The sequence below is a fragment of the Cucurbita maxima genome, unplaced genomic scaffold (genome assembly GCF_002738345.1).
Source record: "Cucurbita maxima cultivar Rimu unplaced genomic scaffold, Cmax_1.0 Cma_Scf00019, whole genome shotgun sequence".
In the NCBI taxonomy this organism is placed as follows: domain Eukaryota; kingdom Viridiplantae; phylum Streptophyta; class Magnoliopsida; order Cucurbitales; family Cucurbitaceae; genus Cucurbita; species Cucurbita maxima.
Genome location: NW_019272035.1, coordinates 4,156,409 through 4,176,844, shown reverse-complemented (window position 1 = coordinate 4,176,844; position 20,436 = coordinate 4,156,409). Strand labels below are relative to the sequence as shown.

At 40.1% G+C, this 20,436-nt stretch overlaps 1 non-coding gene and 1 pseudogene across 1 annotated transcript; one reads left to right on the top strand and one right to left on the bottom strand.

Moving 5' to 3' along the window:
* Positions 1–17,856: 17,856 nt before the first annotated feature.
* LOC111493916 lies at positions 17,857–19,581 on the bottom strand (annotated as a pseudogene).
* A 309-nt stretch (positions 19,582–19,890) lies between these two features.
* Positions 19,891–19,962, top strand: TRNAN-AUU. Its single transcript has one exon. It is a non-coding gene; the product is annotated as a tRNA-Asn (tRNA).
* Positions 19,963–20,436: the final 474 nt, after the last annotated feature.

The following is a 20,436-nucleotide window of genomic DNA, read 5'->3' as shown; positions in this document are numbered from 1 at the left end:
CTATCCTATCCTAATAGCCCCTTTTACTTACTGTTGGAAAGCCTAAAGCCAGATGTGAAACTGAACGAACTTCACTCCTGCTCCTAACCTATTCTACTCCTTTATCTTTCTTCTCTTTTACTATTCTAGAAGGTAGAGGAAAGCCGAAACTCAGAATTCCTGAACTAATGAACGATTGACTATCCTATCTGAGTTTACAGTCTTTGTTTGTTTGAGGGGAGACTCTCTCTCAAGCTCCTACTGATTGAACTCCGTAAACTCAATCACCTATTTATTCTTTCTCCTTTTGCTACTTACTTACTTTGACTCATTGAATGAGGTAAAACAATTCAATTGCCTTTTCTTTTCCTCTATGCTATGACCTTCCCTTATTGAGAACTGGGTAAATGGGGTTCTTTCCGTCCGTCCTGTCCTGGCCTGTTTTGTATGTCTCATTGTTGTGCTCCTCTTTCTTTATTCCTGAATGAGACTGAACTACTGAACGTATTGATTCTGTTGCCTGCTGAACCTTAACTTAACCTCTATGCTATTATTTATTTATTACTTGATTACTTGACCTTGCCGAGCTAGCTTTGTTTTTCTTTGTTTTATTCCCTGATTGACCTGTAAAAGATCAATACTCTCGATTCATTCTCTTCCCTGTCAAAGATCACTACTCAAGATATATTCGAGTTCACTTAAAGTAAATCTGAAACATGAATGAGAGTAAATTGAAGTAAATCCTCAAGAAGAATCAATTCGAGTTCACTGTCAGTCAATCTGAAAGATGAATGAGACTTAACTTAAAGTAAATCCTCACTATTCTTTCATTCTTTCTTTCTTTTTCTCTTCTTCTTCTTTAACTCTTGAACAAGGTAATTTGTAAGTTAATCCTCAACTGCTTATTTATTCGACTGAATCTCTCCAACTGGGCTTGGTTGATCTTACCTCCGGAACTTATTGATTCAAAGACTAGGTAGTAAAGCATATTCAATTAATTCGTTCTCTTCTCGAGTTCGTTATTCAATCCGGAACTGTAAACAAAGCAAAGACTGAAGATTGATTCTCCTTCTTTCACAAGGTAAACCTGAAACCCTTATTCCTTCTTGCACTCGGTAGTAAAGCAATTCAATTGCCTTTTCCTTCTTTAACTTTCTTTGACTCTCTTTCTCAGTACTTACTCATTCAGCTTTTCCGATCGATATTACCTTCCTTTTACCTATTTATTCACTGTAACCAAAGACTGACGATGAATGATAGTTTTTTTACGAACTGAACTCCTCTTCTTGAACGGTAACTAAGCCGAAAGATTAATGATCTTGATTGTGAACTCGGTAAAGCTATTCCATTGCCTTCACTGAACTTCTCCCGGATTGAACTGTACAAAAAGAAGAAGAAAGATTAGAACAAGACATATGGCCAGCCGGTCTCTCTCTCATCTCTTCTTTCCTGAGCTTTCTTTAACTCCTCCCCCTTCAAAGACTCTTTCAGAAGGTCAAGCGCTATTTGATGAGAACCTTTTTTGATATTCCCTTTCAAATACTGTAAACAAAGCCGAACCACAATCGTCATTAATATATAAATCACGATACGAATTAGTAGTGATTGAATTCATTCTATGGTTCCACATGAGAAACCAGTACGAATATAACCTACATGTCCAATTCAACTATGAGCTAGAGGTCTTTTGACTTTTGTTTGGGCCATGGCGGCCAGTGCTCCTAAGATCATAGAAGCAATGCGGCAGAAAAAGAAGATTTGTTGCAATGTAGCTCCATAGGAACCATAAATAGAAAGACGTGAAATATTAGCAAAATTAGAGATTCTAGGCGCAATAGAAATGAATGTTGTAACCGGGGTGGATGAACCCTCATAGATATCAGGTACCCACATATATAGAGTCAAACGAGATATGGAGTCCGAAGGGTAGGGGGTTTTTCTTTGGGGCATGAGAGATGGAATAGATAGGGCCCCACAAGTTGAGAATTCACCTCTGTGGAATTCACACAAAAGGGAACGAGGAATGATCAACGAAAAAAGTGCTCTCTGAACCGAACGTGAAAGTTGTTTTCCATCAGATGGCTCTTTCCGTAACTCCACTCTCGACTTGGATTATATATTCAAAAAGGTCCGCTCTCGGCTATTCCACACGCTGCCGCCTAGCAGAGGCATGGTTATCTGAAGTGGATTCTCTCTTTTCTAGTGGATGCTGAACCTACTGCCCCATTGACTAAGAAGGGGGAGGGCGTAGTAGTTAAATGGACCCCTTCCTTTTGTTGCCAGCGCTTTCTCAGGCCAAGCTGAAATTCTTGATGAGAAAGGGCAGGCAAAGCCCGAAGACTACTATCCTACCTAATAGGCCAGCGGGCATAATGAGGAGAGGGCTCGACAATCATAACATCGCTTTCAAAAAAGTGTGTTCCTTTCAGATAAGACGCACTGTAGACCATTCTTGGCCTTCTTCGTTTTTTATGAAAAAGGAATCCAATCACGATCTTCGAAAGCGTTTTCCTTCCCCTCCTTTCGTCGAGCCTTTAATGGTTGGGGGAAGCATTTCCTTATCTGAACTTGGCAGGCATTCTTTACTAGCCTGATTCAAAGAAAGAGGGGTATGAACTTAGGCGATGATTTTTAGGTCCTAGGCCATGCGTTCAATACAAAAGAAAGCTGCAGAGATGACAAAATGAGGTTTCCTGTCTTGCACTAAAAAAGAAACAAAGAGGAATAGAATAGACATCCCTTTTTTTGTCTATGTATTCTTTATCATCTCCCTATTTCTTTGTTTTGATATCGTTATATCTCTCTCTCTAAATCAAATTGAGAAAGAATGGATCCTATCCCCTATATCCAACACTAAATCCTATCTATTGATCGAAAGATCTTCATCAAATACCGGACTTTGCCTTTTCTTTTTTTTAGGAATTTCTCATATCCAAAGCGGCTTCCCACAAGCACCCCACCTCATACGACTAGTTGGGGGGGCTGGCTGTTCGCCTTTTGAATCAAACAAAGTCAAAAGTCAGTAGTAGGGGCTGAATAGCTACTTTCTTTCATTCTCAAGGAAAGCGAAGAATCCAACTTTAGTCAATAAGAAGGAGCCCTACTTTATGAGTTGTCCGGCGTAGCGCACCTAGGTTAATCTCTCATTTTTTTAGCTTGACTTTACTAAACTAATAAGGGCTCGCTGCTTGATAGTGACTTTTTTAGTTTGGTAGGATGACGAAAGACTTCTTCAATGATGTAAACTGCCAGAAACTCGAGAGGGTCGCCTTTGGAAGCGTTCGCCGGTAACCCGTCACAACATAATAAAAAGGAATGAGTTTAGCTGACTGAATCCAATCCATAAACCCAGAAACGAAAATTTGTTCCCTTTCGTCAAGTAGGTCAAAAAAGAGGTATACAAAGCTCAAAAAGAAGGGGAGGCGGAATGGAAAAAGGAAAGGGACAAGGTGCGGTCTTGCTTGGCGTGAAGGTGGTTTAGGGGTAGGGTACTAAAGGTCCTCAAACTTCCAGGTGGTTTTTCTTTTGGGCAGTTGTTTACTGTTGGATCTCGCCAATACAGCCCCCCATAGTTTTCGTTACCGAGATATCTTTTTTTTCATTGTTCCCAGGGTTTTTTTGGGTAATCTGCTCCCATCTGCAAACAGTCAAATCTGAACTCAACCCTGTCTCTCTTCTTTCTTTCCTCGCGGGCAGGAAGCGCACCAGCTTGGTGCCTTGTGTGATTCTACTGTGTTTTTTGCACTTGACTGGGTGGACAGTTGACCAAAAGAGAACTTAGATTCGCCCGGCCATCAGACGGGCTAGTTCTTATCTTATGTGACAACACTACAGAGCGAAGGGCTCTTCTAGGCGAGCTGCTGTGTGACAAGACTACAGAGAAAGAGGCGCTTTCGTGCAACATGTTATGGTCTCAACGCCCTTACGAGGTAGTGATAAGTTTCACGCGCTCTAAGCCCGGCCCGCGCGCGGTTAGGAAGATTGGCCACAATCTGAGCGGTACCACCCATCCTACCCTACCCCTATAGGCGGTCGTCCGTCCTACAGCTGCCCGAAAAGGAACTGCAGTGATCTTGAATAGGAATCCTACAGCAATAGATAGAATCCCCATAAAAATACTACTAGATCGAGCACCAGTGATTTCGTATCCGGTCAAAATCTTGGCTAATTGATTGAAGTGGGTAGCTCCAATAGACCCATAGATCATGGAACAAATAAGGTAGGTAGGTCCAAACACCACACTACACATATAGACGCGAACCCCCCTCGTTACCATACTCTCACCGCATACGGCTCGCATAAAGACTCATAAATCCATATCGATTTCTTCCACCTTTGCAATCCTCGATCAAACTTGCGTTCCCCAGGCGCTATGAAATGGGGGTCTTGACTTCGGTCATCGTATGTATTGGCTTGGCTTCGTGCAGAACCAAGGAGCCATTCTGGCGAGCGCGTGCATGTAGGAAGGGAAGGCCGACCACTACATAAGCTAAAGACAATGACTACAAGCAAAACCGGAAGCCACTCGCTTCTATTCTGGTTGGGATTGTCTATCGATGGGAATCTATAGATCGTAGTAATTTGCCAACCTCTTTAAACTGAAATACGAGACAATTTCACTTCACGCCACGAAAAAAAAGAAAGAGCGAAGCTCGCTGGGCCTTCCTACAATAAAGAATGCCACTTTTCTCTTTTCTTCAGTCTACAACAAACAAGTGGGAGAGGCAGGATTCGAACCTACGTAGAAAAACTTCAACAGATTTACAGTCTGTCGCTTTTGACTGCTCAGCCACTCTCCCCTTCCCAGGCTGAGGCCCCCCTCAATGGGTTCTAATAAGGAAGACCGCGCCCTGAATCAATCAATAAGCTTTTTGATTTGAGGGACTAATTACTATTTATTAGCTTAGCTAGCGTTCCAGAGAATTGAGTCATTTAGTCAGTTCATAACAATCTCTGTAAAGCAAGGGGCAAAGCTTCGACACTTCCCCCTTCCTCGCTTCTAGCTAAGCTGCGAGTGAATGAGCAAGCAAATGAACAAGCCATGTTCCTAAAAGGAGTGACTCTCTTTGTTTTATTCTCTTCCCCTATCCTTTCAAAGCCCATAGGCTGGGCACTCCCGCTTGACTAAGAGTTATTTCGAAAGTCAGGCTCTTCCGCTGAGCTGCGAGTCTACCCTTCTCGAGAGCCTACTTAAATAGCTTACATTTACCAAGCCTAGTATACAAAAAGAGGGCTACAACAAGCAAGCTTTCCCCCTTTCTTTGTTCTGGGTCGCGCCTCACTGCAGGCACTGAATGAATGAAATGAGTGGAGATCTTCCTTCCCCCCTTATTATCAAGAACTTCATTGCCACTAGTTAGAAGCTAATTTAGACCATCCCACACCCAAAAAAAACTCAGAGCCTAAACTAAAGAGAAGAGAGTTCAGTCTACAAGAAGCTGGCAGAGCTTTAGCCATTGCCCTACATCTATCGAGACTACCTAAATCGTCACCCTGTTTTTTCCTTCTTTGAATGACACTAGTGGAATTGTCTTCCCATTCATTCCCAGTGGATCCTCTTCTTCTCCCTAAGAATGATCCTTCTTCTCCCTAAGAGAACGAACCCAATTTTTCTATACGAGAGTGAGGAATCAAAACGAACAACTTCCCACTTTTGATGTCCCACGATTCTTCCCGTTTAGAAACTCAGGAGAAGGACAGGGGTCTCTAGGTAAAAAAAGCAAGAACTCTAAATTCTCCTCAAGTAGGATTTGAACCCACAACCACCAATCAATTAGCAGTTGACCGCTCTACCACTAAGTTACTGAGGAACAACCAACTTAAGGAAGCCCACTCTCATTCTTTGGACCAACTTCTAACCGAACAAAAAAGGGAAAGGGGTGAGTCACTCTTTTTCACATACATTGGGAGAAAAGGTTACGATAGCAAGCCCCGGCCGGAGAGCCTCCAAGACAAGGGGGCGGCGGTCAACCATCCACTCTCATGATTCATATGGATCAATCGTCCTACCAGTTCGCTAAGTAGACTCACTCTACCAAGTGGCAACAAAGATGGAAACTATTCCTTCCAAAAACAAGGGACCTACTTCTCATCCTAGGAGTTAGCAGGTATGAAAGAGTCTCCTCTCTCTCTCTCTGAGTTTTGACTACTAAGTAGCACTTCTACTATTCTATAATGGAATCGATTCTGGTCAAGCTAAAAAAGGCCACTATTATTAGTAAGCTAGTGCGCCCCCCTTCCCTTCTTTATCAAAGTCGTTTCTCGCTTGTTAGTTCGACCTTTTTGGATATTTGAAGAAGGCAGGTTTGGAACCCTATCCAAGGGAAAGGTGCTGGTCTCGATCTCACTTGGTGGTGCCCTTCTCGATGATTGTTGACTCAACATGGATTTCGTGCTTGAGTTGGGGGGCCCTCCCTCCATCTATCGAGTTAAGTAATTCGCTATCGGCAATTTGTCCGCCCTCATTCCATGCTTCTTCTTCATCCGAATCGGTTCCTAATGTTAGTCAATCAAGATTCGCCATCAAGAAAGGGTTAGGTTAAACCAAGCCAGCCGGTCTCGTCATTCACTTCCCCCGTCCATCGATAACAGGAGTACGCATCAGCACATATCGAACGAAAAAAGCGTGAATCCTGGATTCTCTTCCTTAATCAAAATGTCAAGCAATTTCTCCCTATTAATTTGGTCAAAGTCTCCACGGGACCCTCTACGTGGAGGTGCACCATGTTGATAGGAGCGAAGACAAGATTGTACATGTCCTCGAAGGCTGCATTCATGGCAATCATCACTAGTTTCTCCCTCATCTCTTCTTTTTTCTCTTGAATAAGGGCTATCCATTGAGTAAAGGGAGGTTTTGCTATAGTGATTCAAGCGGTTGGTATCTTCTTCCTCTTCGAGAGTTGCGGGTCTTTCTGCATGAGTGGTAGCTCATGCTCTAAACTCCTCATACACGAGTCCTAGTCATTGTGCAGCGGTCTATTTCCCGGCTTCGCTTGCGCGATGATGATTGGTTTCATCCATCCTCGACCTTAATGAAATTGAGTATTCCAGTCAGTCAAGCGGTTAGGGTTCTCGGCAAGTTCCTGTTCACCTGCCCGCTCCCTCATAGTCCATTAGTGGGTAGGGTGGTAAACTGATAGGGTGCCCGCCTCCTCTTCAGACGTGTCCTTCACAACTTGGCGGTTGTTCGGTCTCCGCTTTTGGGGGCAGAAGTGCTTGGTTGCTGGGGTTTCTTCCTTTTCCTACACCAAAACGAAAAAGGTTATTTGTGTCAGCCTGGTCTAAGATTTGGTTATGAGCTGGCTAGACAAAGAAAGATGGATTGAAGGTCAGATAAATTGAAGTGAAAGTGGCACCGGACCTTCGATCGACCATGGGGCGTATTCTACCCTTACCAAATTCATTCTATGGAAACGTTACGTAAAAAGCTCCTTCTCATGTATCTTACATTTCTTTTGTTTTTAGAAGTTCTAAAATGTTGTCTTTTTATTTCCTTTGTTGGGAAGCCCCCTTTGATTAATGATCGTTCCGTGCAGCCTGCTACTCCCCGAGGCCAAGGACGGGGTCGAACCGTCATTCAAGGATTTGCAGTCTGATACATTTCCATTATGTTACCTAGCCAAACCCCCCAGCTCATGTGCCAAAGTCAAACGGTTGTTCTTCCTTCCCCACTCCCTATTTTTCTAGATATGCAGTGGCGGGCGGAGCACTCTAGATGACAGGCGGCGGGTTACCATAGAAGAGGGGACAACTTCTTTCTCCCTTGCTCTATTTTCCTTTGATGATTGAAAGTAGCAAGCCGCTCCATTACTAGTTAGTACAGAGGCAAGATAGATAGAAGGTAGCTCATCCAGCCCAGCGAGCGGATCCATTGTTTATGCAGCAGTGCAATGCAGCTGAAAAAGGTAAGCTCCTTTTTATTTATTAGTAAGGGTATAGGTTGGGGAAAACTCCAAAACTAGGGTTCCAAAAAGCTGACCTTAGAAAGGATATCTATTTTCGAAAAGGGCACCCCTACGAGACCGCTAAACTACAAGCTAGCGCGCAACAGCTTTTCAACCGTTGTTGCTTGCAGCTTGTAGGCTCGAAAATCTCTCTTTTGCCTCTTCTCCATGTCTCCATTTGATTTGCTTCTTCTTTCGCACAAGCGCTTGGTTTGCCCCTTGTTGTCTTGCATTTTGTGATCCGGAGCTTTAGTCTGCCTTTTGCATCTCGTCGTGATCCGATGTGGATTTCCGATTGAAATGTTAGCTCCAGGTTTTGGGCGGCCCATCTGGTGGGGGCAGCTATCACTGTTGGAAGACCCTGTGTTCGGTTGCGTACTCCCCATCAGCGTATCTCACACTCCCCGGATTTTGGCTTTCATCTTTCATTTTCCTTTCCTGCATTTTTCTTTCGAGATATAGGTCGGCTTCGTGCATCTCGATGTTTGTCGGGGGTGCTCCTGAGGTATGCCCTTCCGGTGGGTTGTTCTCTTCTCTGTCTTTTCCATCTAGTGCCCACACAGCATCAGAAAATCTGTGTCTTCGATCTCTCTTCGCAACGCAATATATCAGTCTCTTTCTCTCGGCATTTGTCTTTGAAATTATTGATTTCATATCGAGAAGCGATGTTCACTATTAAGCCTATGCCCATTCTTTTCAAGCTTGATTCTTCCCTTAAACTCGTTACATTGTTCGACTGAACTCGTTGGCTCTACGCTCTATTCGGTTGGAACCCGATTTGATAACCTTCTCTCATAGATTCCCTTAACCAAGTCATCGTCAGCAATCTATTCTAATCCCTTTGGCAAGTTCCTTTCTTGTCTTGCCCAAAAACTTTTTGTATTCTCATTGGCGAAAGACTCTTCTGCGGCAAGGTTTTACACATAGGGGCACTTTCTCTCGCTTGTTGTTAGTTCGTCTAGCGCCTTTCGGTTGTGTCCCGCCCCGTGGGTTAGCTTGGGTTAGATTTTGAAGTCTGAAAGGCATCCTTGTATTTTTTCAAAAGGTCAGCCATTCTTCTTCCATTAGACTTGATAATCCTTTTCTATGATCTTTTTTCCTTCTCTCTTCCAGTTCTCTCCCTAGACTAGATTTTACAGGGGCGGGGAATACCATTCTATTCTATCAATAACAAGAAGAAAGTAGCAATTCCGTTTCCAATGGTTTGAGCTTTGAAGCAACCTACTATCTATCGATAGGTGAGAACAGACAGCTATTTATTGGCAGCTTCGCCTATCTATTCTATTATGGCCGGCTTGGAGACAGAAGAGGAAGACCATTATCCCTAGGTACGATCATAGCTTGATTCATTCATTGAACCTTAGGGATAACCATTAGCATTGAGGTCAATCACCACACCACCTATATAAGAAATACGACATTCCATTCTTTCTGCGAGAGTGCATGGTCAACACACACCTAACATAATGCGCCTACGTTCCGCTTCCAGCCAATCCAACCACAACCTAACTAAACTAGCACGAGATTCTACAACCGAAACTACTGGTAGTCTTGAGGGGACTCCTTCTAAATAGTTAGCAGTACTGGGAGGGAGTTTCTATATATGAAGAGAGTGTTTGTGAGAGATTTTTCTCAAGGTTTTTCACCAACAAGCACCCTTTCATGTATTATGATCACTCTATTTATAGAGTCATGTTTGCATGTTCATGCAAATTTGAGATCACCAAATTTTGACACTCAAAATTCCACTCAAATGTTTGGGATTATGTGGCAAGCATGCTTGAGTTAACCAAATTTTGAAACTGAAAATTCCACTCAAGTTTGGAGGTTTATTTGGCAAGCATCAAGTTTGTTAAACCAAATTTTTACACCTCAAAATTCCACTAACATGGATTTTTCCATTAAATGAAGTCAACATTTTAACTTTCTTCATTTTGATTCAACAATCAATTTGAATTATTAATTTCAAATTAAAGTAATATTAAATTATTAATTAAACTATTTAATTAATATTTAATATTAATTCAAATGACAACCCCAATTAATTCCAACGCATATTTGATTAAGATATTTAAATCTTATTTAAATATCTCAAATTCTCTCTTTTTGTTTAATTCGTAAATAAAACAAAAATGTTGTTAAATATATAGTATATATGTAGCGCATTCTCCCTAATTTGAATTCGACCACTTCGAACTCACTCACCACACTATTATATGGTTTAGTCCGATATGAGCTAGCAGAGGGACCTAATGAACATATAGATCATGGGCTCCAACGATCCAAGATTAACCGGTTAAACTCATTAACCTTGTTAACCAACATTCGTTAACTACTAAGACATTCCACTATAGCCTAGTAGTTGCACTCCCCTCACCATAGATATATTTCTGTCCATTTGATATAATCATGATTAGTAAGTCGATCCTTCACAGGTTGTTCGTAACTAGAGCGGGTCAATTTACTGTTTTACCCCTGAAGTAACTTCTTGTTTCTTATGTCTCACTGATCCTCTAATAAACAATTGATTTGTGATCCAACCAGTAAACCGGATCCCTCTCAGGCCAATGAGAGGGTGTGGCCCCTTGTTCAAGACCTGGAGTCAGTACTTAAGGGAACTACCTCTTTTCTATCTCTAAAAGTGGGTAGGAGTGAATTCCATCTTGCACCCCACGTCCCCAGCCATTTACCCAGTCTTACCCCTGAAACGGGAGGCCTATTGAGTCGGCGAACTTGAGCCAAGCTCACCCATGCAAATTTAAGGATAATTCCGAATAAACAGAAGTTCATGGTTAGCTCAGGATTAAGATCGAGTTACCTAGGTCATCAAATGAAAAGAAAATCAGTCTCAACAGTAAACGACATTATAAAGTGAATGATTTTCTTCATGGTCCGATCTTATGCAATACTCATTGCATAGGATGCCCCCACTCACATGTACAATTTTAGTGATCACATTGTTTATATCATATACAAAAGTGGGCCGCATCCATAGTGTTCCCAGAATAAGGTACTCAACCTTATCCTTATACTATAGATCATTTTGACTATATACTTGAACTTGATCAACTCTTATGTCTCTACATATAGTTCAAGTAATCATACTATAGCCATAGTGTTCTTAGTTTATTGGATTTAGATTAATGATCGTAAAGTTCACTTTATTCAATAACAATCTTTATTGAATAAACAACAATAATAACTTTATTGAAAATAGAATATGTTTTTGTTTACAAACTATGAGTTTTAGGACATAAAACCCAACATATTGAACAAGCGAGTCATCGGTTCGGAGAAAGAAAAGGAACTCGCTTAACTCGCTAGGCCTTCGGAACAAAGAAAGGTGATTTTGTTCATGCTTTAGACGATCTGGCTAATTATATATACCACTCTAATATTCAAAACGAGACGAAAGGCGAACCTATAAAGAGGCCTGTTTTAGTGCGTTTACAAAGGTAACCGGTTGGTTGGTTAGGTGGACTTTGACTTTTGAAACGGTTGGACCGGGAATGAAAAACATCTGCTAACGCCTTTTGGCTAAGATCTTTTTTAGATCAGTAGCAATGAATGTCTTGTATCTATCTTGTATCTATGAAGAAAGATTTCTCCCCGCGTTCAGACCCTAAATGCCATACCTTGCTGAAGGCAATTCTCTCGCGAATCGCGCATAGTTCCGTTTGCCAGAGGAATGTCTGTGATCCACTTGGTATAGTGAAAGATTTCATGGCCGACGTCTAACCGGCACGAATATGCCGACATGAAAGGAGTTCCCCGCGAAGCATTTTTCATTCATCCTCGGACGTTCTGTTCGATTCCAACGCTTGCGTTCTCATGTCCGGAACCCTCGCAATTGATTGGGAAAAAGAGCGAAAGCGAGAAAGATGGATTGTTATCCGAAATCGATAGGAATTCCTCAGGGATTGCCTGCCTTCTAATAGATGTTCTGTCTTTCAAACATCCAATCCAATGCTAATAAGAAAAATGAGCGATTGCTAGTCAGCTTTCATTTTTGGAAATAGATAGAAAGGGGTAGGGGCTGAGGCTCTTCAGGCTTTACAACTTGCTTCAATTAGGGAATGGCATGGATCAATGCGGTTCTGCAGCATCCTCCAACTTGCTGTCTGCTCCTTTCTTTTCTGGACAGGAAGATGCGAATTGCAATTGCCTTCCCACCACGCGAAGTTCAAACCTCGCTGGAGAGAGAGAAGCGAATTGAAACCCGGTCTCAAATCCCTTCGCAATCGAAGGTGAAAGCGGGAAAAAGATGACTCAACCCTTTTTTTCTTGTCAGCTTGTAAGGAGTAGCGGCTTTCTCGCCATACGCACCCAGACATACATTACACCAATTGTGGCTGGCCCAATAGTTTCTAGAATGCTGTTGTCAGTTGATCTAGCGAGGCATCCGCCTACTAATACGCGCATTGGAGCTCTTTGCTTGATCGGGTCGCTTGTAAATCGTTGTTTTAATGGCTTATTTCTAACACCCCCTTACTAGATCAAACAAATAAAGCTCCATTGAATGAATAAACTTCTCCCTCCCGAACAAGGGTCAATCAATGGTTCGTTGCTAAGCCTATCTCAGTGATGTTCAAAACCGTGAAAATCGTGCTAATTTCATTCATTCATATATGGTAGGGGCGGAAGGCATTTCCTTCTTGATTTTGCTTTTTTAAAGACCTATCTATCATTGAACTAACTGATATCTAATCCGAGAATCAGGGGATTAGTGAGTTTGGGCCTGTGTTCTGGTTGTGCAAGATGGTGGAGATGCGGTTGTGCTTTGTCGTAGTCTTTCTATTTGATTGTTGTGGTTGTGTGTTTTGAGATTGCCGCGAGGCTACCTAATTATTCGGGAATCCCTAGTTTTCCTCTTTGAGGTTGATTGAATCTCTCCTTATCCGATTGTAGGTCTGCTTCACATGGATCCCCCAGCTCATTTGAGTGCTGCTTTTTTCTGATCTTGATCTAGGTTCCTAAATTTCTCATTGGAATTTCTTTCATTATCTTGAACTTGATAGTGAAGGTTTCGGAATGGGCTTTTTCTTCTTTTCTTTTTCGGTATGCCGCTCCGTGATTAAGGACGAAAGAACCAACAAGTGGGATGTGATGATGTCAGAATTTGCACCTATTTGTATCTATTTAGTGATCAGTCTGCTAGTTTCTTTGATCCCACTCGGTCTTCCTTTTCCGTTTGCTTCCAATAGTTCAACCTATCAAGAGAAATTGTCGGCCTATGAATGTGGTTTCGATCCTTCCGGTGATGCTAGAAGTTGTTTCAATATACAATTTTATCTTGTTTCCATTTTATTTATTATCCTTGATTTGAAAGTCACCTTTTCTTTTCCTTGGGCAGTACCTCTCAACAAGATTGATCAGTTTGGATCTTGGTTCATGATGGTCTTTTTATTTATTTTGACGATTGGATTTCTCTATGAATGGAAAAGGGGTGCTTTGGATCGGGAGTAATCACTAGTGAGAGGGCAAAAAGAAAGAGGGGGGGAAGGACAAAGGAAAGAGCGATGCCTACATTAAATCAATTGATTCGTCGTCATGGTAGAAGAAAAACGGCTCACGGACCATACTCGAGCTTCAGATCAATGTCCCTAGAAGCAAGGAGTATGCCCCCATCTTTCAACGAGAACACCGAAAAAACCTAATTCAGCTCCACGTAAGATAGCCAAAGTACGGTTGAGCAATCGACATGATATATTTGCTCACATTCTGGGCGAAGGTCATAATTTGTAGGAACATTCTATGTCTTAATAAGAGGAGGTAGAGTGAAAGATTCGCCAGGTGTGAAATCCCATTGTATTTAAGGAGTCAAGGATTTGCTGGGAATTCCGGATCGAAGAAGAGGAAGAACTAAATATAGTGCAGAAAAACCTAAATCGAAATGAATGGAAGATGCTTCCTTCACTTCTTTTTCTCGGTCAGTAGAGGGAAAGGGAACAACCAACCACAATGTTATGCCCTAAAATCGAACTATACGGAGCCCTTCCGAATGACCTCTCATGGAGTCTGCTACACTAGCCAAGAAAGAGTGTATTAGACTCTATTCACCCGTGGAGGTGAGTGGAGGAAGAATTAAAAAAGAGAAAGGTATTGCTACTAAGAAATAGTTGCTCGTTCATAAATGAAGTTGACCACTTCTTCTTAGTCTTGCTACACTACACGACACGAAGTTGAAGCAGACACGGTCTTCAGTCGACTGAACAAGTGATTCACCATATGGAAATAAGAAAAAAAGGAGATAAGAGTCTCGCCCAGGTGGCTCCCGCAAGGTAAGGTAATGACTTCAAACTCAAACAAAGAACGTTCTTCTCCAAGGCGCATGAGTCAAAGAAAATGTTGTATCTATCTAATGCAAGACCCGTCGATAAGCTAAGGCTACGAGCGGATCATCAGGTCCGCCTCGTTGGGCTCAACCTCAGAGAATTGAGTGAATAGGAAAGGGAGGACGTCGGCTAATCTCTTCCAAGGAGTATCGGGGAGTGGAATGGCAAATGAACCTTTTTGAGGCTCGGGTCGAAGAGCTAAAGCAAAAGGCCGCCGAGCTCGTTCATCCTCGTTCCATTCCAGTGGATGAAGAGTCAGATGTGGGGCTGGCAATCAATCTTCTCTTGGAGAAGAAGAGAGAGAGGCGACCTCAGATTCCTCCCCAGGGCGATGAAGGCGATTGAGAATGGCAAAAGCCGCTTTTAGAAAGCCTTCCTCCCTCCTTGAACTCAAAGGATTAAACCCGAACACTACCTATGGACGATTCCACAATGTAGAGCTTCAATCAATAGGCCATTTCCATCGGATTTTCTCCTCAGCAATGCCCACTCCCATGCCTTTCTTGGTTGGGCCAACCCAACCGGCTATTTCAGACAAGTCTTTCTTCATTTTTAGAGCAAGAAGCGGAACTACAAGGATGAAATGAAAAGTGTTTCTTACGATTACACCCAACAACCCACTTGAGCAATTTGCCATTCTCCCATTGTTTCCTATGAATATAACCTACATGTCTAATAGAGGCCACAATTATGGTCCAAGTAAGAAATGCCCAAGTTTCTTTTGGATCCCAATTCCAATACGATCCCCATGTCTCATTAGCCCATACGGCCCTTGAAAGAATACCTATGCTTAAAAAGATAAACCCTAGACTAAGTTCTCTTCCTTCATGTATTGGAATCAAAGGAAAATAACGCATTTAATAAATGATGATTGTTTGTTTTTACCAAGAATTCTTATAGATTGAGTTTGGAAATGGAATCACTCTGACTTGCATCATTAACCAATGAGATTGGAGAGCGGGAACTCATAATGGGAATTGATGCATTTCAGTTAAAAAACCTGAAGTAGCAAAACCTTGGGGAAAAATAGTACTTGGTGCAGTTATTGAGCTTAAATAGTTTAATAATGGAGAAACCCCATGAAAGAAATAGTAATGATTCATATAAATCACTTAATGGTAAATGCTTCAAATAAATCCAACGAGTAACTAATAATCCTGTTATACAGAAAAAAGTAGCTATCATGCCCTTCCTTTTCTGACGAAGCATAGAGTCCTACGGTTTCATCGAATAATAAGGTTATCAAATTCATTGTTTAATGATTCGTAATGAATTTAATACAAATCAGTCTGATTTTACTGGAACCACTTGTAGACTGGCTTTTATGATTGATACCAAAATGAAATAGTGTTTTTCGTCTAATTATTCATTCCTTCTTGCTCTTTAGCAGGAAATTTGTGTAATGCATACTATCTAATAATAATAAAGAAAACTAGCATTTTCTATATTGGATATTCTAATTTGTTAGTAACTGATTCTTTTGAAAAGAGATAAGAGCTGGTGAATCAGAAAAATGAATTAGGAATTCAATATACTTGTTTGAATTTGATAGGAGTGGGACTTCTACTTTCTTTTTTCGACCGCAACCAAAACCCTTCGACGTATGTACTCTTTTCCGAGTATTTGATTGTCTAGTATAGTTATGATTTTTTTCACTTTATCCATCTATCTATTGATCAAATAAATAGTAGTTATATCTATCCATATGTATGGTCTTGGACTATCAATAATGCTTTTTCTTTAGAGTTGGGTTACTTTACTTGAACGATCCACTTACTTGTATTATGTCAATATTAATCACGATGGAATTATGGTTCTTATTTAAAGTGACAATTATATGTCTCACGATCAAGGATAATTGAGAGCGTATATGAGTTTGTTCAATAAGTCAATGTTGGGATTAGTTACTAGTTTGAATTTGATCCAAATTTCTCTTTTTTGAGAATTGGTTGGAATGTGGTCTTATCTATTAATAGGGTTTTGGTTCACTCCCCCTACTGCTGCCTTAAATGCTTGTCAAAAGGTATTTGTAACTAATTGCGTGGTGGATTTGGGTTTATTTCTTATTAGGGATTTTAGGTCTTTATTGGACAACAGGAAGTTATGCATTTGGGGATTGATTTCTAATAATGAGGTGAATTTCTTACTTGTTACTTTGTGCGCCGTCCTTCCTATTATTTGCAGGTGCAGTTGCTAAATCCGCTCAATTTCATCTTCATGTATGGTTACCTTATGCTATGGAGGGTCCTACCCCAATTTCGGCTCTTGTACATGCTGCTACGATGGTAGGGGACGTTTTCTTGTCGCTCGGCTTCTTCCGCTTTTTATTGCAATACCTTACATCATGAATCTAATAGCTAGGGATAATAACAGTACTATATTGGAGCTACTTTAGCTCTTGCTCAAAAAGAGATTAAGAGAAGTTTAGCCAGCCTATTCTACAATGTCTCAATTGGGTTATATGTATGAAGTTAGCTGCTTTGGGTATAGGGTCTTATTGAGCTACTCTTTACTTCATTGGATTACTCATGCTTATTCTAAAGCTTTGTTGTTTTTAGGATCTGGGTCCATTCATTATTCACTTAATGGAATCTGTTGTTAGATATTCTCCAGATAAAAGTCAGAATATGGTTCTTATGGGGGGGTTTAACCATGAGCCAATTACAAAAATATTTTTTGATTAGGTACCCTTTCTCTCTCTTTGTTGTATTCCACCCCTTGCCTGCTTTTGGTCCAAAGATGAAATTCTTAATGATAGTTGGTTGTATTCACAATAATAGCCTGTTCCACATTGTAGGATTAACAACATTTTATATGTTTCCTATCTACTTACTGACTTTTGAGGGACATTTAAACATTTTCAAACAGTGGAAAAACAAATAATTCCCTCTATTCAATATCATTATGGGGTAAAAAAGGATAAAAAAGAATAAACAAACACTTTCCCTTCTTATTACTATTAACTAATAATAATCAAAGGTCTTCTTCTTTGGGAAAAAAACAACATATCAAATGGAGAGTAAGTAATCTAACAAAAATGATGCATCCTTTTGTGAGTATTCCATATTTTTGTACTAAGACTAGTTTTTCGTATCCTTATGAATCAGATAATACGATGCTATTTCCAATCTTTGTCTTATCCCTATTTACTTTCTTTGTTGGAGTCATAGGAATTCCATTCACTCAATTCAATCACGAAGCTATTGAGTTGAATATATTAGACAAATGGTTAACTCCGTCTATAAACTTGTTACATGAAAGTTCAACCGATTCTTCAAATTGGTATTGGCATGAATGAAAAATGCAACCTTTTCTGTCAGTATAGCTTATTTGGGAATTTTGGAATATTTATAGCGTCTTTCTTCTATAAGATCTTTACTAAATTGGGTTAGGGTCATATAATCGTGGTTACATAGATGCTTTTTATAGAATATACTTAATTGGGGGCATAAGAGTATTAGCTGAATTCACTTCTTTTTTTTATGGGGAATTGATGGAATTACCATTGCGGGGTATTATGAATTTGTTTGTCGCAGAAAGTATGAAAATAGTCACATAGAGGGGTTTCAAACCAGAAGATATCTTTTTCGTCGGTATCTAAATCTAACAGCATTTTGTCATTTTCTTTATTTACATCCGGGCAGAGGTTAAGAAGTTTCATAAATAGGTCTTTTTCTCTTTTGTTTGATAGCGTGTCCTTTTAAAGTAGAATTCATCCTTTGTTTTTTCCTTTCCAGTCAATCTGTCTCATTCATCTTACGTTTCATCGATTTTGTCTGGATCCTCCTTTTCTTCCGAAACAAAGGGAAGGAGAAGTATCTTCTTCGGTAGATCCCTCTTGTTCCTGTTTAGTCCCCTCCGTTTCTTTTAGTTTCTTATTCATAATAGGTGAAGGTATTCCGCCTAAATAGTAGACACAGGTAATAAGAGAATACTAAAGATTCGAGCCATAGAATTTCTCAATTCTGACCCAAGGTACTTATTAGATCTACATAGAATTCTTTTGCTATACCCAGGCTAATATCAATCCAACCCATTGAATGAAGAAAATGTGACCAATTAACCAACCAACAAAATGACTTCTTACAAAGAACATCTTGTTGTTGCATCGAAAATAGAAATCTTGACTAATCTAACTAACATTGAACTTGGTAGAATGAAATGGTTGAATAATAAATGATGATGATATGAAAAATCAACCCAAGGGAAAGTATGGAACGGATTACCTTGATGATCAAGATCAAGAGTAAAGAAAACTCGTTTCTAAACTCGTGATTCAAATCACTCCACAAATGATTTGATCAATACCACTTGAATGACTCTACATGCAAGTTCTAAACACAAGAATTTGCAAAGAAAGTTTAGCTCTCAACAAAGCTAAAATAGAAATTCTATTCTTAATTCCAAAATCTATGTCTATTCAAAGAAAAGAAGAGCCCTTACAACCTTAACCTATGTGATATATAACTCCCAAATTAAATGGACTAGTAAATGAAAAATACCCATAACCTCCATATTAAAATGGCTAGTTAATGGTGGAATATAGTAACTTATGTGGGTTACCACATAACCTTAACTTCTATATTTAAAACTAGCTTAAATATGACAAACAAATATTTAAACTATAATTAAATAATGCAATTAATAAAATGTGCTTATTGACTCATCCTTGGACTAGTTTCATAAATTCAGCGGAGTTCATTAAATGCAACTTAAAGTGCATTTAATTCATCTCTTTCTTGAAGCTCAACTTTGCACAACATATAAGGGAGGTCTCCAGCGTCTTCTAGAATTTCCTTTGATGAGCTTACCATAGCTTGAATATAACTGTATAAGGTTTGTTGTAGCTTCTTAGCTCTCGTCCTTGTAATTGGACCTTGAGGTATAAAAATTCCTTGGTCGTGGTTCATATCAGATGAGATTATGAGGGAATACACATTGAATGCTAAGATTACGCTCTGGTAGTAGATCCATAATAAAAAAAAGTGTTAGTGAGATTGTTACAGAAGAAATGAAACAAAAGATACGGTAGAGCAAGGACAGTTATTGTATGAGGTCTACCCAATGCTAGATGCGGATAGAGGCACATAATAGATCGATATGAACTGAGCTGTCCCATAATCAAACCTAACCTGTTGTTGCTGATACTTTCTTCTCGGTTCCTTCTTCCATAACCCGAGCTCGGAGAAGGAAGAAATAAGAGGGCCCTATGGAGAATGTGGTCAGAAATCCATAATAGAGTCTGACCACAACCGACCGAATTGATTATCTTCATGCATAAGGATACTTAATAGATTACCTAGTAGAAAAGATTTGCAAATCATCACAAACCTCCTTATTTTCTATTGCAATTTCTGTGGATATATATATATTGCACTTTCCATATAGAAAGTGATAGACTAGAAACGACATCTCTTATCTCAATGACACCACAGGGATATTAAATGAATGGAATTAATTGGGATATGAATGAAATATAATGAAATAGAGCCACTTTGAGGTTCTTTATGAAATGAGGCATGGAACTGAGCCACTACGAAGAAGTTTAGGGAGTGACAAAGGAAACCTCGAGCTCATATTGGTCATAGGTTGAGAATGGGAATGGAATTCTCTAAAACCTAATTTATTGTTGTTCCTCAGTAGCTCAGTGGTAGAGCGGTCGGCTATTAACAGATTGGTTGTAGGTTCGAATCCTACATGAGTAGGTAACTCGTTCCGTTCCCTCTCCCTCTCCCTCTCCCTCTGTCTTTGTTTCTATTACATTCTATCTCATCGTATCAAATTCTGTTCTGCGATATTTGAGAATCACTGGCAATACCTCGGTGTAGGTTCGGGATAATCCTTTGTTACACAGTCTGGGTCTATTTACAACTAGCCAATTAAGAATTCCCATACTCATCTATTCTCCCGTCATAATTACCGCGAGCAAAGAGATTAATGACAGGAACACATTTTTGCTATTCTAGTACTTGCTCCGCTATTCTACATAACATTTTTGCTATTCAGTACTTGCTCCGCTATTCTACAGAGGCCTGGCTCAGGAAGAATTACGGGGCGTAAAACAAAATAAAAATGCTAATTCGGAGAGGGTATACTATATTGAATTTATAACGGAACCCCCTTAACCCATTAACGAAAAAGAAAAAGACTATATTGAATTTATAACGGAACCCCCTTAA